Genomic DNA, 18,408 nt, shown 5'->3' with positions numbered 1-18,408 from the left:
ACAAAGGGGTGTTTCTGTCTTTATGGCAAGTTCTTTGGGGTGTATCTAGTTACGAAGCAAGGTATCACAATGTACTATGATCTCGTTAGACAACTAAAATCATAGTTCATTGTTATAGAAGCATTCTCTTTGATCTGGATATTTTCTACACAACGCACAGTATTGTAACATCATGAACATATTATGAAAACTCTTCAAGTTACAAAGTTTTTGTTATAACGTTGTCATTTAACATTTAATAACATAACAAAAATGACATTAATTTTCATATTCCATCTATCATTGTTACCACCATTTTGGCTGATGAAATATAATGTCCCAAAGTCCATTTATTACATGTTACCGTTCTGAGGTAGATTCTCCATAGAACCACCATACATTCCAATCCTCCACACTGAGAGGACAAAGGATTCGTCTGCTGCCTTAAGATTTACAATGGGCGTGAGGTGTCACAACCCCCCCATCAATCCCTCTATACCTCCCCCCCTCTGCGGGAGTGAGAGATGTCTCTGTAGGACTGTGATCCACGGTAACCTGACACGAACATGCCAGTCATGACACCGAGTACTTTCTCCTTGTCAAGTAACAGAGAGATAATTACATGTTTCTCTCTTGAAAACCCTGACCAGTCGACGGATAGTGAAATTTCAGAAATTCAACCTGACAAGTGAAGAGGAAGAACCTGCGCCGACAGGTGAGGTGTAGGCTTACGAGCATCACCCTAATGATTAGGAAAATTCCTGAGATGACTCTGGCCCAGTGTGAGTACGATTCATGGAGAAAGTGGATCCATGTCTTTTGTGGTACAAGGTTAGATGAAGAAGGAATTGGGTTCTGTGAGTTCGGGCAAAGTATTTCGATTTTCAGATTGTTGATTTTTTGTCTGTCTGCTGCCCTGAGGGAGAGGGCACTGTGCGTTTCACAACTCAGGACAAAAGCTGTGTCCTGCTTTGCTCTCCTGAGCAGAGTGCCACTGAAAGGAGTGATAACTGGGGTGGCTTTGAGTGTTGAGGTGAATCGACTGAAGTTGAGGATCACAGGTGTCTGTGATGCACGCCGTTCAGTGCGACTCATACCTGGTGGCGAGTGCGAGACTGAAGAAACCCTGTCTGTCCTTCTGAGTTTTGATGCAGACTGTTTGCCAGATAAAGTCATGAAAGCTTTTGTTTCGAACCCACTATGGTGTTTCAGGTGCCAAGTTTATGGTCAATTTGTAGCAGTATGTAGGAGGGAGATTCCGCGGTGTAAAAAATGTGCATGAGGGCATGGGACAAAGGAGTGTGTACACTCAGAAAAAAGGCTTCCAAAAGGGTTCTTCGGCTGTCCCCGTAGGAGAACCCTTTTTGGTTTGAGGTAGAACTCTTTTGGGTTCCTTGTAGAACCCACTGTGGAAAGGGTTCTACCTGGAACCCAAAAGGGTTCCAATCAAATCAAATGTTATTGGTCACATACACATGGTTAGCAGAGGTTGTTGTGAGTGTAGCGTAATACTTATGTTTCTAGATCCGACAGTGCAGCAGTACCTAACAGATAATATCTACAGTTCCACAACAAAACCTAACACACACAATCTAGTAAAGGAATGGGATAAGAATATATAAATATAAAATAAATGGATGAGCAGTGACAGAGCAGCTAAGATGCAATAGACAGTAAAGAATAGATAGTGAAGGATACAGTATACAGTATATACATATGAGATGAGTAATACGAAAGAAACTCAGCAAAAAAAGAAACGTCCCTTTTTCAGGACTCTGTCTTTCAAAGATAATTCGTAAAAATCCCGAATAACTTCACAGATCTTCAGTGTAAAGGGTTTAAACACTGTTTCCCATGCTTATTCAATAAACCATAAACAATTAATGAACATGCACCTGTGGAACGGTCGTTAAGACACTAATAGCTTACAGACGGTAGGCAATTAAGATCACAGTTATGAAAACGTTGGGCACTAAAGAGGCCTTTCTACTGACTCTGAAAAACACCAAAAGAAAGATGCCCAGGGTCCCTGCTCATCTGCGTGAACGTGCCTTAGGCATGCTGCAAGGAGGCATGAGGACTGCAGATGTGGCCAGGGCAATAAATTGCAATGTCTGTACTGTGAGACGCCTAAGACAGCGCAACAGGGAGACAGGACGGACAGCTGATCGTCCTTGCAGTGGCAGACCACGTGTAACAACACCTGCACAGGATCGGTACACCCGAACATCACACCTGCGGGACAGGTACAGGATGGCAACAACAACTGCCCGAGTTACACCAGGAACGCACAATCCCTCCATCAGTGCTCAGACTGTCCGCAAAAGGCTGAGAGAGGCTGGACTGAGGGCTTGTAGGCCTGTTGTAAGGCAGGTCCTCACCAGATATCACCGGCAACAACGTCACCTATGGGCACAAACCCACCGTCGCTGGACCAGACAGGACTGGCAAAAAGTGCTCTTCACTGACGAGAGGCGGTTTTGTCTCACCAGGGGTGATGGTCGGATTCATGTTTATCGTCGAAGGAATGAGCGTCACACCAAGGCCTGTACTCTGGAGCGGGATCGATTTGGAGGTGGAGGGTCCGTCATGGTCTGCGACAGTGTGTCACTGCATCATCGGACTAAGCTTGTTTTCATTGCAGGCAAACTCAATGCTGTGTGTTACAGGGAAGACATCCTCCTCTCTCATGTGGTACCCTTCCTGCAGGCTCATCCTGACATGACCCTCCAGTATGACAATGCCACCAGCCATACTCCTCGTTCTCTGCGTGATTTCCTGCAAGACAGGAATGTCAGTGTTCTGCCATGGCCAGCCAAGAGCCCGGATCTCAATCCCATTGAGCACATCTGGGACCTGTTGGATCGGAGGGTGAGGGCTAGGGCCATTCCCCCATAAATGTCCGGGAACTTGCAGATGCCTTGGTGGAAGAGTGGGGTAACATCTCACAGCAAGAACTGGCAAATCTGGTGCAGTTCATGACGAGGAGATGCACTGCAGTACTTAATGGAGCTGGTGGCCACACCAGATACTGACTTTTGATTTTGATTTTGACCCCCCCTTTGTTCAGGCACACATTATTCCATTTCTGTTAGTCACATGTCTGTGGAACTTGTTCAGTTTATGTCTCAGTTGTTGAATCTTGATATATTCATACAAATATTTACACATGTTAAGTTTGCTGAAAATAAACGCAGTTGACAGTGAGAGGAGATTTCTTTTTTTGCTGAGTTGATGTATACATTCTTAAAGTGGAAATTTTGAAGTGACTAGTGTTCCACTAATTAAAGTGGCCAATGATATCGAGTCTGTAAGTAGGCAGCCGCTTCTCTGTGCTAGTGGTGGCTATTTAACAATCTGATGGGCTTGAGATAGAAGCTGTTTTTCATTCTCTCGGTCCCAGCTTTGATGCACTTGTACTGACCTCACCTTCTGGATGGAAGCGGGGTGAAAAGGTAGTGGCTCGGGTGGTTATTGTCCTTGATGATCTTTTTTGCTTTCCTGTGACATCGGGTGTTGTAGGTGTCCTGGAGGGTAGGTAGTTTGCCCCCGGTGATGCGTTGTGCAAACCGCACCACCCTCTTGAGAGCCCTGCAGTTATGGGTGGTGTAGTTGCCGTACCAGGCGGTGATACAGCCTGACAGGATTCTCTCAATTGTGCACCTGTAAAAGTTAGTGAGGGTTGGTGACAAGCCACATTCTTTCAGCCTCCTGAGGTTGAAGAGGCGCTGTTGCACCTTCTTCACCACACTGTCTGTGTGCATGGACCATTTCAGTTTGTCCGTGATTTGTACACCGAGGAACTTCAAACTTTCCACCTTCTCCACTGCTATCCTGTCGATGTAGATAGGGGGGTGCTCCCTTTGCTGTTTCCTGAAGTCCACGATCATCTCCTTTGTTTTGCTGACATTAAGTGAGAGGTTATTTTCCTGACACCACACTCCGAGGGCCCTCACCTCCTCCCTGTAGGCTGTCTCGTCGTTGTTGGTAATCAAGCCTACCACTGTAGTGTCGTCTGCAAACGTGATGATTGAGTTGGAGGCGTGCATGGCCACGCAGCCGTTGGTGAACAGGGAGTACAGGAGAGGGCTGAGAACGCACCCTAGTGGGGCCCCAGTGTTGAGGATCAGCGGAGTGGAGATGTTGTTTCCTACGTTCACCACCTGGGGGTGGCCCGTCAGGAAGTCCAGGACCCAGTTGCACAGGGTGGGCTCGAGACCCAAGGTCTCAAGCTTAATGATGAGTTTGGAGGGTACTATGGTGTTGAATGCTGAGCTGTAGTCAATGAACAACAGTCTTACATTCTTCCTCTTGTCCAGATGGAATAGTGATGGCGATTGCATCGTCTGTGGATCTATTGGGGAGGTAAGCAAATTAGGGTGACAGGTAGGGTGGAGGAGATATGATCCTTGACTAGTCTCTCAAAGCACTTCATGATGACAGAAGTGAGTGCTACGGGGCGATAGTCATTTAGTTCAGTTACCTTAGCTTTCTTGGGAACAGGAACAATGGTGGCCATCTTGAAGCATGTGGGGACAGCAGACTAGGATATGGATTGATTGAATAAGTCCATAAACACACCAGCCAGCTGGTCTGCGCATGCTCTGAGGACGCGGCTGGGAATATCCCAGTTTACGTGATCGAAGCAATCTTGTAGCGTGGAATCCGATTGGTCAGACCAGCGTTGGATAGACCTAAGCACGGGCGCTTCCTGTTTTAGTTTCTGCCTATAGGAGGGGAGCAACAAGATGGAGTCATGGTCAGATTTGCCAAAAAGAGGGCAGGGGAGGTCCTTGTATGCATTTCAGAAGTTAGGCAAGCAGTGGTCGAGTGTGTTACTCGCTCGTGTACTGCAATCGATATGCTGATAGAACTTAGGTAGCCTTGTTGTCAGATTAGCTTTGTTAAATCCCCAGCTACAATAAATGCATTCTCAGGATATATGGTTTCCAGTTTTCATAAAGACCAGTGAAGTTCCTTGATGGCCATCTTGGTATCCGCTTGCGGGGGGATATACACGTCTATGACGATAACCGAGGAGAGTTCTCTTGGGAGATAATACGGTCAGCATTTGATTGTGAGGAATTCTAGGTCAGGTGAACAAAAGGACTTGAGTTCTTGTATGTTGTTACAATTACACCATGAGTCGTTAATCATGAAACATACACCCCGCCCTTCTTCTTACCAGAGAGATGTTTGTTCCTGTCGGTGCGATGCACTGAAAATCCTGTTGGCTGTACGGACTCCGACAGCATGTCCCCAGCTAGCCATGTCTCTGTGAGACAGAGTATGTTACAAGAATCTCTTTGGAAATAAACTCTTGCCCTAATTTCGTTGACTTTGTTAACTAGGGACTGGACATTAGCGAGTAATATACTCGGAAGCGGTGGGTGTTGTGCGCGAATCCGAAGCATCACTAGAAGATCGCTCCGGCACCCTCTCCTCCGACTGTGTTGTTTTGGGTCGGCCTCTGGAATCAGTTCAAATGCCCTGGGAGGTGCAGACAAAGGAGCCGCTTTGGGAAAGTCGTATTCCTGGTCGTATTGCTGGTTGTGCTGGTATATAATAACACTTCAGGTTTCCTGGGCTAACAATGTAAGAAATAATACATAAAAAAAATACTGAGGACTTGAAGCGAAGCTGACATCTCTATCGGTGCCATCTTTAACACTCTACCTGGAACGAAAAATGGTTATTCGAAGGTTTCTCCTAAGGGGACAGACGAAGAACCCTTTTAGGTTCTAGATAGCACCTTTTTTTTCTAAGCGTGTAGTTTTGGTGGAAAGAGTGGTGTGTTTCAATTATGGGTGTGGACATGTTGCTGGGGATCAGAAAATGTTCTGTGCTTAGTAAGGTTGGCTTCTTGGCGTTTATTGCTATGGTCATTAATTGTACCGCACAGATGGAAAGGAAATCTCAGAAGATTGAACTGGTAGTAGCAGCAACAGATACGTTTTTGGGTGTCAGAGATTTTAGTGCAGAAAAACTACAGGAGGTTTTGAGAGAAGGGGTTCTAGCCTCCCAGGCCGATGCCTTGGTGTAGGATATGTTAGGGCCAAAGTAGTGGGAAGGGGTGGTGGGGGGTGTTGGGGATAGTGGTATATATATATTTTTTTCTCCCATTTCGCTTTTCTGTGAACAAATGTGCAATGCACTTTCCGAACTGTGAAAGGCAGCAATACGCAACAAAGCGTCTAGTCGAACGATAGAAGAGAAGTAGAAGAGAGTGCCAAAGATAGACAGACTTGTAAATTAGTCTAAGGAATAGAAGTTGGGTTTTAAAGAAAGGCCATCAGTCCGAGGGACAAGTAATACAGCGAATGAAGGCATGGCATGAGTGTGGTGAATGCATACAGTGGGGCAAAAAAGTATTTAGTCAGCCACCAATTGTGCAAGTTCTCCCACTTAAAAAGATGAGAGAGGCCTGTAATTTTCATCATAGGTACACTTCAACTATGACAGACAAAATGAGAAAAAAAATCCAGAAAATCACATTGTAGGATTTTTAATGAATTTATTTGCAAATTATGGTGGAAAATAAGTATTTGGTCAATAACAAAAGTTTATCTCAATACTTTGTTATATACCCTTTGTTGGCAATGACAGAGGTCAGACGTTTTCTGTAAGTCTTCACAAGGTTTTCACACACTGTTGCTGGTAGTCATGCACTTGGAATCCGGAGGAATGGAGGGAAAAAGAGGCGGAAGAGGTCAGAGAGAGTGAGGGAGGGTAGAGGGTAACAGTGAATCAGTTGAAGATGGCAGAAAAAAGGGAGATGTTTGTCGAAGAAGAATGGTCGAAAGTGTAAGCAGAGTGAGTTGCACGCCAGATCAAGGTCTGGAGGCGAAATGGAAGTGAATGAGGGCAAATTATCGGTGGTGGCAGTTGTGGTGAGGTTCTTGGAGCCCGAGGCTTGCACCAATGGTCAGGATAAAGATGAATCTGTCACGGTAGGAGTGACATTTTTGGAGAAAGTGGACCCCTGCCTTTTGGCTGATCCATACTGTATGTGGTTTCAGGGTGGGTGACAACCGAGTTGGGTGGTATGGAATTGTTGAAGGTAACACAAAGTGATCTTGTGATAATTGTTTGTGTTTCTGCCAGTCAGAGGGACCAGGCGCTACGCGCCACATGAATGAGGTCAATAGCTGTGACTTGTTTTGTTCTCAAAAAAGAGTGCCATTGAAAGGAGTGAATACTGGGGTAGCTGTACATGTAAAAGTGGACCAAATGAAGGGGAAGATTATCAGGTGTTTGTGATGCTCATTGTTTGGTGCGATGCAGACAGGGTGGCGTGAGTGGTGGAACAGAAGAGTCATTGTCTGTTCTTTTGAGTTTTGATGTTGAGTTTTTCCCCCGACATAGTAATGCTAGGATATTTCTGTTATCCCGTGTGAGATTTTGTCACGTTGTTACAGGTGTCAAGCTTATGGGCATGTGGGAGCAGTGTGTAGGAGGGAGGTTCCTAGGTGTAAGAAGTGTGCAGAAGGGCATGAGACAAAGGAATGTGTAGTATTGGGGAAAGAAGCGGTACAGTATGTGTTAATTGTAGGGGTGTCCATGGGGCTGAGGGTCAGAAGTGTCCGGTATGAGAGAGGCAGTATGAGGTTATCAGTGTTAGAGTAGTGCAGAGGGTGTTGTATGCTGAGGCAGTGAAGAAAGTAGAGGAAGATGGGTCAAGGGGGAGGGATCCTGAGAGGATTTGTGTGAGTAGTAGATCTTTGCCAATACAGAGGGATATGCCAACGAGTGATATATGCAGTAAGATTGGCTTTTTAGTGTTCATAGTAATGACTATCAGATGTACCACAGGGATGGAACGTAAGTTGCAGAAAATACAGGTTGTAGTGGCAGCTGCAGAGAAGTATTTGGGTGTACGAGATTTGACCTCAGAAGAGTTACAGGGTATGTTGAGTGGTGGTGTCCCGTCCGTCCACGCCGTTGGCCTGAAGTAGGACTAGATAGTTTAAATAGTGCAATAAGGTGGTGGGTTTTTAATGAGTATAGGGTTAGATGACAGGGTATTTGTTTATGTATTTTAGATTTTTCCCTTATCCTCTTTTTCAACGCAAGGTATAAGGGATTTATACACTAGTCTAGTTGGTGGCGGCAATGCAGCATTTGTTGGATGCCAACCACAGTTAAATCTCATCGAAGAAGAAGTAGATTAAGAAGATGTTCCGCTGATTTAGCTATTTGCAAAGCCAGCGTCAGAACAATACATTTCATTTGAACCTTTAATTAACTAGGCAAGTCAGTTAAGAACAAATTCTTATTTACAATGACGGCCTACTCCGGCCAAACCCTACCCTAACCCAGACGACGTTGGCGCCAATTGTGCGCCACCCTGTGGGACTCTCAATGACGGCCGGGTCTGTAGTAACACCTCCAGCACTGACATGCAGTGCCTTAGAACGCTGTGTCACTCGGGAGCCTCGAGTGTTCCATGCAAAGCCAGAATGATGAATAAACTGTTGGACATTTCCACAGAAAAGTATCATTACCAACTTTTCAAAATGCGTGGCTCACGGTTTGTAACGCCAGTACCCAGGTTGTATTCATTATTATAAACTGGGTGGTTTGAGCCCTGAATGCTGATTTACTGAAAGCTGTGGTGTATGAGACCGTATACCACGGGTATGACAAAACATTTATTTTCACTGTTCTGATTACGTTCATAACCAGTTTATAATAGCAATAAGGCACCTCGGGTTTGTTGTATATGGCCAATATACCACGGCTAAGGGTTGTATCCAGAGACTCCGCATTGTGACGTGCCTAAGAACAGCCCTTCGCCGTGGTATATTGGCCACACAGGAGGTTGGGGGGCGGAATTAGTGGAATGGTATCAAATACATCAAAGACATGGTTTCCATGTTTTTAATGCCATTCCATTTGCTCCATTCCAGCCATTATTATGAGTTCTCCCCTCAGCAGCCTCCACTGATTGGCCATATACAGGATTGTGTGGGTTACTTTCTAAATGTAATCCGTTACAGTTACTAGTTACCTGTCCAAAATTTTAATCAGTAATCTAACTTTTGGATTACCCAAACTCAGTAACATAATCTGATTACATTCAGTTAATTTTAGATTACTTTCCCCTTAACTTCTTATGGCTGCAGGAACAGTATTGAGTAGCTTGGATGAAAGGTGCCCAAAGTAAACGGCCTGCTCCTCAGTCCCAGTTACTAATATATGCATATTATTATTAGTATTGGATAGAAAACACTCTGAAGTTTCTAAAACTGTTTGAATTATGTCTGTGAGTATAACAGAACTCATATGGCAGGCAAAAACCTGAGAAAAAATCCAAAAAGGAAGTGGAAATTCTGAGGCTGGTCGAGTTTCAACCAAGATCCCATTGAAATCACAGCGAGATATGAATGAGTATTCACTTCCTACTGCTTCCACTAGATGTCAACAGTCTGTAGAACTTAGTCTGATGACTCTACTGTGAAGGGGGGCCGAAGGAGACAGAATGAGTCACCACTGCCATGAGGTGAACATTCTTTGAGCACGCGCGCTCACATGAGAGGCAGCTCCGTTCTATCGCTCATCTGAAGTCAATGTAATTCTCCGGTTGGAACGTTATTCAAGATTTATTTTAACAGCATTCTAAAGATTGATTCAATACATTGTTGGACATGTTTCTACTGACTGTTACGGAACTTTTGGACATTTCGTCACGTTTTAGTGAACGCGCTTTGTGACTTTGGAATTGATTACCAAACGCGCTAACCAAAGTAGCTAATTAGACATAAATAACGGACATTATCAAACAAATCAAGCATTTATTGTAGACCTGGGATTCCTAGGAGTGCATTCTGATGAAGATCATTAAAGGTAAGGGAATATTTATCATGTAATTTCTGGTTTCTGTTGACTCCAACATGGCTGCAAATTTGACTATTGTTCTGAGCTCCGTCTCAGATTATTGCATGGTTTGCTTTTTCCGTAAAGTTCTTTTTAAATCTGACACAGCGGTTGCATTAAGGAGAGGTATATCTATAATTCCATGTGTATAACTTGTATTATCATCTACATTTATGATGAGTATTTCTGTTGAAACAATGTGGCTATGCACTATCACTGGATGTTTTTGGAACTAGTGAATGTAACATTTAACGCGCCAATGTAAACTCAGATTTTTTTTATAAATATGAACTTTATCAAACAAAACATACATGTATTGTGTAACATGAAGTCCTATGAGTGTCATCTGATGAAGATCATCAAAGGTTAGTGATTCATTTTATCTCTATTTGTGCTTTTTGTGACTGCTATCTTTCGCTGGAAAAATGGCTGTGCTTATTGTGGTTTGGTGTGACCTAACATAATCGTTTGTAGTGCTTTCGCTGAAAAGCATATTTGAAATCGGACACTTTGGTGGGATTAACAACAAGATTACCTTTAAAATGGTATAAGACACATGTATGTCTGAGGAATTTTAATTATGAGATTTCTGTTGTTTTGAATTTGGCGCCCTGCACTTTCACTGGCTGTTGTCATATCATCCCGTTACCGGGATTGCAGCCATAAGAAGTTTTAAGAGGCATTAAAAGAAGACAAACATGTATGTTACCAATTGAACAACATCTATTGCAGGATAAATCAATGCTAAAGTTTACATAGCTGGCCATATATGGATGTTACATTTTACTTTATGGGTTGGTTATGTAGGCTTCTTGTAACCCATCGCTTTCTACTACATATAATAATAGGATTAAATGATATCTTTACATTAAAAACCAAAGTCAATCAGAATTCCAATAAATGTTATTTTGTAAAAAAAATGTTTTAACCAGGCAAGTCAGTTTTGAACAACTTCTTATTTACAATGACAGCCTAGGGACAGTGGGTTAACTGCCTTGTTCAGAGGTACAACTACAGATTTTTACCTTGTCAGCTCGGGGATTCGATCTAGCAACCTTGCGGTTACTGGCCCAACACTCTAAGCACTAGGCTACCTGCTGCCCTTGATATCCCATGATCTTCAAGAATAAGACTTGGAAATATGGAAATACAGATTAGCCAAATTGTTTTACCGGAGCATAACCCCACAACTAAGGACTTATTAGCCAGCCCTACTCTGTTGTTTATGATTTTGTTGTCACGGAGGACTGATTGGGATCATTGATTCGAGTTGAAAAATAAATGCTGTGCTCATGGAATGGCATGCTTTGAGCACTACTGAAAAGTGCTATTTACATGTGAAAATGAATGCATATGCTGCATTTGCTATAGGCCTATTGTTTACCTTTCTGTTGGTGATAATATGCAGCTGTTTAAAGAGCAAATCCACAGATGAACCAATAACAAAACGGCCGCTCCGCCTCTTTTGGTAAAAAGCTGAGGGATGGGCCTGGAGAAATGTAACCACTCTCAGATGAATAGACAGAGCTATGGATGCAAGGACTGACCATCCATGATATATAAATTATTGTTTGAACCATATTATGAGGCTATAAAGTGTTTGTTTACATTTACAATGTTTACAAACATTTGGGAAATACAAGCTTATTTTTTGGGTTCTCATGGACTCAGCTCATGTGGCATTCTTCATGAATCAATGGATATATATATATCATTTATAAGTCCAAAAATGGATGTTGCAACTACGGATTGCCCCTCTATCAAAAGTGTACGAGTTTGAGCATATGTTCATTAGGCATATGGATTTTTATTTTTTTTGTCAACATGAGTTAGATTGAGCAATAAAAGCCTCACTTTTATTCCATAGGTTGGGATCCGCACTATGCAGCTGTTGTAAGAGCGAATTTTTCACTGGCTGTCCACTGGTTTCAAAAACATTTTTTTTTAGGCAGCTTAAACTTCTTGAATTCAACCATTATTGCGTTCAAATACACATTTAGATTTGTGAAGATCCATCCACAACAACCACAATCCATAAGGCGCAAATAGCTAAATGAGAGAGCAGCAGTGTGATTCACATCAATGCGCTATGTAGGCATCAATAATAAGTGATATCTGTATCACCGTAGACTACACCACTGCTGTCATCCTTACCTCCAAGTGTTTATTCAAGTTAGATAATCTTTGGATGCCGACAGCAGTCACACCATTGGAAGACAGCTTGGACTATAGCCTACAAAAGCCTATTTCTGCTCTTTTCCCGCGATCCATCAAATTGGTGTGTCATCATAATGGTCTCTGATTTATGGTCAGACTCGCTCACGTTGCACAAATTTAAACTTGCGCCTTTTTTCAATGCTGATTTGAATGTCATTGAGAAAACAGAGAAGTGTCCATTTCTTTTCGCAAACATCCTTTCTGAATTTAAAAGTAATCCTCGAAGTAATCATCTAGTTTTTCAAAGCATCTGTAATCTGATTACAATATTTTACCTGGTAACGTAACGGATTAGTTACATGTAATCCGTTACTCCACAACCCTGCGCTTAAACACTCCTAGTTGTTGCAGAAATCAGCTGCTGTTTGCTGTTTACGTCATGCATTGCTGAGTCTACCTTTAAGTATGTCTCTCCACAGTTGAATGGCCACAGACTGACAGGCTCAATATATGAGTTATTTTGCTCCTGATGATGCTCCTACCACAGTAAAAGCCAATGACTCCAAAATGATACTGCTACTGTAGCCTCAGTCAGTATCTTCTGTTTTGTCTTGCAGCTCCAGTAACGACCACAACAGGAAGAGTAATGACCACAACAGGAAGAGGCCTCTGGTCGTGTTCGATGGCAGCTCCTCTATAAGTGGCCCTGTCAGACTGAAGAAACCAGGGGGTCAGGGTCTGGGGTGACAGACAGACTCAAGCCACCTCCCTCTATGAACCCCTCTATCCCCATACGCAAGCTACCCCCTCTTCGTCCTCCCATTGACCATGTCTGGGGAGCCCCCACATCCTCCGCCCCCTCGGTTAATCTAAAACAGCTCGGTATGGGACCTTAGTATCTACTGGTCTGTATGAAACATCTTTGTAAAGATAATAATTTGTCGTCACCGATCCTGGTCCTGGAGAGCTACAGGTTGCAGGCTTTTGTTCCAGTCTAGGGCTGTGGCGGTCATGAAATTTTGTCAGTCCGTGATTGTCAAGCTAATAAATGTTGACCGTTAACACATGTAGCATCTCCTGGCACTAATATATCCATGTAATATAGCCTACACCATCACAATAAATCCATTATTTATTTTAGACAGGTCCTAAGAAACATGATATGAAGAAAGTGTAGTCTATTACAGAAGAACAGAATAGCATACTCTGAGTTGTCCTCATGTTTGGCCCTGATCTGGCTATGCCATATGGTTGTGGGCTATTCTAGTTAATTTAGTAGACACGATTTGCTTAGAATTCCGTGGCATTATTTTATATTATTTTATAGTATGAAGAATACAATTGAACAAAGATGAATAAAATAGAAAGGATATTTTCTACAAACATTTGAGGAAGTGTGCCCATGGGCTATTCTGTGTTGAGCGGTTAAAGAAACAAGTACTCCTAAATGGTTAATTTAGAGTTATTTGTGTAACTTTAGTTGTCGGGCTATATGTTTTGATTATTAATACATTCTAAGGCTGCATGATGCGACGATGTGATGATTTGAAAAAAGTTGCATGAAAGACCTGAGCTCTGCTTTGTTTTTTGCGCAGGCTGTACACACATCCTCAGTCTCTCATTCACAATTTGACAAGCCCTTGATAATGCCTCAAATTTCCCGGCTGCATCCCGTTTGTGTGGCCGTAATGCACCCTAAAAAATTCCCTGCCTTTTGCGGCCAGTGGCCGTTGTGACCTTGGGCTGACTATAATAATTATAATTACCTTCTCCCCTGCTTGCTGAAGCACATCTCACTCACATGGCTCTCCGTCACGTGATCGGGTCTTTCTACAGGCAACAAGTGAAGACAGACATATCTGGGATGCAACTGCGCATGTCCTTATCCAATTCCGAGGCGCATATTGATGATATTGGAAATGCCCACATTTACTTTTAGTCAGATAACAAGATGAGTAGGCCTAATAAACAGCAAAATCACTAACCTATGTCAAACTACTATCCCCCACAGTACAAAAGTTAACCTATTCTATTCTGTGGGAGAAATAAATATTCGAAACATAGTCTGGACAATTGTGGGATGCGATAGATCCCAAATTCATACAACAACTAGTATCAAAAAGCCTGTTTTAAGCAATGAGCCTGACGCAACAGATGTTGATAAAAATGTTGATAAACCTTTAGGCTATTTCTTAACATTATAAGCTCAGCAATGCGCACACGGCAGTAGGCTATAAGAGCAAATTCTCCATTAGCAGGAAAACACTATTCTCAAAAGTGAACACAAATGCAAATATGCATGTAATGCTTTTATTATAAAAGTGCATTTTTATGGTGAAAATGATCTTACCCAAACTTGAAACTCACGCGCTGTGTATGCCAGTTAGGCTCTACATCCATTGCAAAGCGGATTAATGTGCTTCATTTTAAGAAGCTATTTGGCCACTTTAGTTGTGATTACAAACCTTCTCAAAATATATAGGCCTATGGACTAGGCTACATGAGGTGTGCAACTAGGCTGGGTGTCATTCACAAGTGATAGGCTAATACTGTCACCCATCACACTATTCTTGATTTAGTCTTGTCTTTACATATACTAAATAATATATATGTGAAATTTGTTTTGATTTAGAATGGACCATTATCATGCACCTGTCTCGAAAAAGGGGCAGGTGGAAAAAATATTCCATCTATGCACTTAAATAGCGAATGGAGGACGCTTTTCCCGTGGTTCATTTTCATGTAGGCCAGGTACTGACAACTCCTGTTGTATAGAGAAGCAATGTGCTTAATATTAGAAAAGTTGATTAATAAATATAGTAGGCCTAGCCTATAAAAAGCTGATGGGACCCTCCTCTTTTTAATAGAGGCCATCACTCTGTTTTCTCATGCAATTGCTTAGCCTATAGAAATGTTGCTGCATCATGTGCTCATGGGCCCTCATGAAGTGTTTGATTAGATGTTAGATTACATTTGCACTGATGTCAGAGTGATTAGAGGGACAATAAAGTGCTGAGTACCAGGCAGTTAGCAAGTTTGGTAGGCTACTAATGACCACCAGCAGCATCAGATCTTGGAGAAGCCTAATTACCTTGACTAAATGGTCACCTGGAATTTGAGCGCCGTCATGACTCGTGACCGCCGGTGTGGCGGTAGTACAGTCACCATAACAGCCCTATTCCAGCCCAACACTAAAACAATTGATTCACACATTCAGTAGCTCTCCAGCACCAGGGTTGGTTTACTGTCCTGAAGAATTTTTGGGAATGTTGTTGTTATGTCAATCTGATCTGTGAATGTCTTCTGTAAATGTCACTGTCTCCTCCAAGGGGGAACTACAATCTCCAGAGGTGAAGAAAAATATAAAAAAAGCTAAATGGCCCTGATCCTTGATCCTACAGACCCACCAGCCCACTATGGAGGGGAGCAGCCTCACACCGCGGGGGATTCTCTACCAGTCAGGACAGCCACACAACAATACCAACATTGGGGTGGTGACATGTGTCTTCATCTACCTACCTGTCCCCCTGGACCTTAGAACTTCTCTCTGACCCTTTACCTGACCCTTGTGTGTCCTTACAGTGAGTTCTCCTGTCCTCCAGCACCCTCCCATGGAGCTAGAGCGAACTGTGACTCTATTGACTCCTACTGCAGACATGGCACCACAATATATGTCCAGGATTACTTTCTGGAATAAGTAGGTATTTTGCGAGGAATACGCAGTTTAACCCTCTATGCTACTCCATGCATTATACTTCTGTGATGCTGCCACCTACCTGCAATCCTCTTACAGTAGTTGTTTCAGCGTTCAGTCTCCCAGTGCTGGTTATAGAGCTAGAGTGATGGAAGCTGATGGTACTTAAAGCGTAATAGGAAAACTTAAGGTCTACAAAGCTGAATGCATATATGCCTTTTCATACATCTTCATGCCTCTGTGTGTGGCCGTAGCCGTAATGTACCAAATCAAATCAAACTTTATTTGTCACATGCGCTGAATACAACAGGTGTAGACCTTACTGTGAAATGTTTACTCACAAGCCCTTAACCAACAATGCAGTTCAAGAAATAGAGTTAAGAACATTTTTACTAAATAAACTAAAGTTAAAAAAATAAAAATAAAAGTGACACAATAAAATAACGAGGCTATATACACAGGGTACCGGTACCCAATTCACATGTATTGCGAACACAGTGGGTCATGACAGGTTAGGGATTTTGAAGGGTTTTGATACTGATTGTTAATGTATTAGTGCTGTGACTGACACTTTCATTTGTAATGAGATATTTAGCTAGTGTGAATTGCCTTGTGTGAAGCCTTGAGTGTGTCCATTTGAATAAAACAGAAGTCCACCACTAGATGGTGCATCAGTCCTGCATGATTTGCAAGAGCACAAGAAAGAAATTGCGCCTAATCTAGGATCAGATTAGCCAACCTTGAATCATACTTAATTATTAGCACATTAAAGTATATCTGACAGTGGAGGCTCCTCAGAGGAGGAAGGGGAGGACCATCCTGCTCAGTGATTTTCAGAAGAAAAAAATGAAATAATTTAAGTTGTCCTTTTTAGATAAAACTATTATAAATATAATCACATCCCCAAATAATTGATTAAAACAAACAATTTTGCAATGAAGGCCTACAGTAGCCTCAACAGCACTCTGTAGGGTAGCACAATGGTGTAGCCGGAGGAAAGCTAACTTCCATCCTCCTCTGGGTACATTGACTACAATACAAAACCTTGGAGGCTCATGGTTCTCACCCCCTTCCATAGACTTATACGGTAATTATGACAGAGCTCTTGCAGCATGAACTGACATATTGTCCACCCAATCAAAAGATCAGAGAATTAATCTAGTCCTGAAAGCATAAGCTACAGCTACCTAGCACTGCAGTGAATAAAATGTGGTAGTTGACTCAAAGAGAGAGAAAGACAATAGTTGAACAGTTTTTAACACATTAATTTCTTCCTAAATGAAGGAGAAGCAAGAGAGAGATAGAGAGAGATTTCCTCCTTTAAAAAAAAGTTCAGTGTCACTTACTTAGCTAGCAAAAGCAGCTAGCTAGTTTAGCCTACTCAAACACACCCTGCTCAAACAGAGGATGTTAGCTTGCTGGCTATGACTATCCAACACAACACTGGAACTCTTCCAAGTCAAGGTAAGCTTTTGGTTTTACAAATGTATTTCCACTGGGCCCGCCGGTGTAACTGCTAAACTGATTACTGACTGTACACTGTAATGTTACTGTCACGATCATCGTAAGGAATGGACCATGGTGCAGTGTGGTAGGCGTACATATTCCTTTTAATAAATGAACACCGAACAAAAAACAACAAAATTAACGACCGAAACGTGAAGCTATACAAATAGTTTTGACAGGCAACTTAACATAGACAAGATCCCACAAACACAATGGGGAAAATGGCTACCTAAATATGATCCCCAATCAGAGACAACGATAAACAGCTGCCTCTGATTGGGAACCATATCAGGCCACCATAGAAATACAATATCACCTAGATGACCCACCCAAGTCACTATCACGCCCCAACCAACACAGAGAAAAAACAGCTTACTATGGTCAGGGGGCGTGACAGTTACGGCATGATTGTAGCAGGTTTACTAACACATTAGTTCTATTAGCTATGTTGACTATGACGCTACTTCAGCTAATATGGTGACAAAAATGTAAGCTGTGTAGAGGTTATGATATGGTTTGACTTGGAAAGTTTTTTTTGCCTGGTCACATACAGCTGATGTGTTGTGTATTGACATCCACAAGCGATGAAGGGAAAAGATGCCAGGAGGAGAGCACATACATGAGAGAAGGAATGCAACACGGCTGTTATGAATGTGAACTGTGTTAACGCATGTTCAGTGGTGTATTCATTCCGATGATTCTGTTGAAAAATGTTTCTTAAACAGAACCTAACGGGGATAAACATACCTGAATTTGTCCAATAGAAACTCTCGTTTGCTACTGTTGGACTAATGATTACACCCTATATCAGCTAGATGCCGGCAAGAGTGTGTATTGAAAGTGTCCATCTGTCACTGTCTCTCACCTCAAATTGTTCTCTCGACCTGTGTGCATCTACTTTGTAAACTTTAATTCATAGGCTAGGGTGTAACAACCTCATGATGGGTATAGGGAAAATTTGAGTATCATGTGGTAGCCTCAACCTATCGCTGTTACATTGAACTGGGTGAATGGAATATGTACGGCAATCATCCAATATGCTGTAATAGAAATAAGGCCATGCTCACTCATCTTAAACATCGCTGCTCCTGAGTGGCTCAGCGGTCTAAGGCACTGCATCTCAGTGCTAGAGATGTCACTACAGACCCTGGTTTGATCCCCGGCTGTATCACAACCGGCCATGATTGGGAGTCCCA

This window comes from Salvelinus alpinus, chromosome 14 (assembly GCF_045679555.1).
Source record: "Salvelinus alpinus chromosome 14, SLU_Salpinus.1, whole genome shotgun sequence".
Taxonomy (NCBI): Eukaryota; Metazoa; Chordata; class Actinopteri; order Salmoniformes; family Salmonidae; genus Salvelinus; species Salvelinus alpinus.
Note: the sequence above shows the minus strand (reverse complement) of the source record.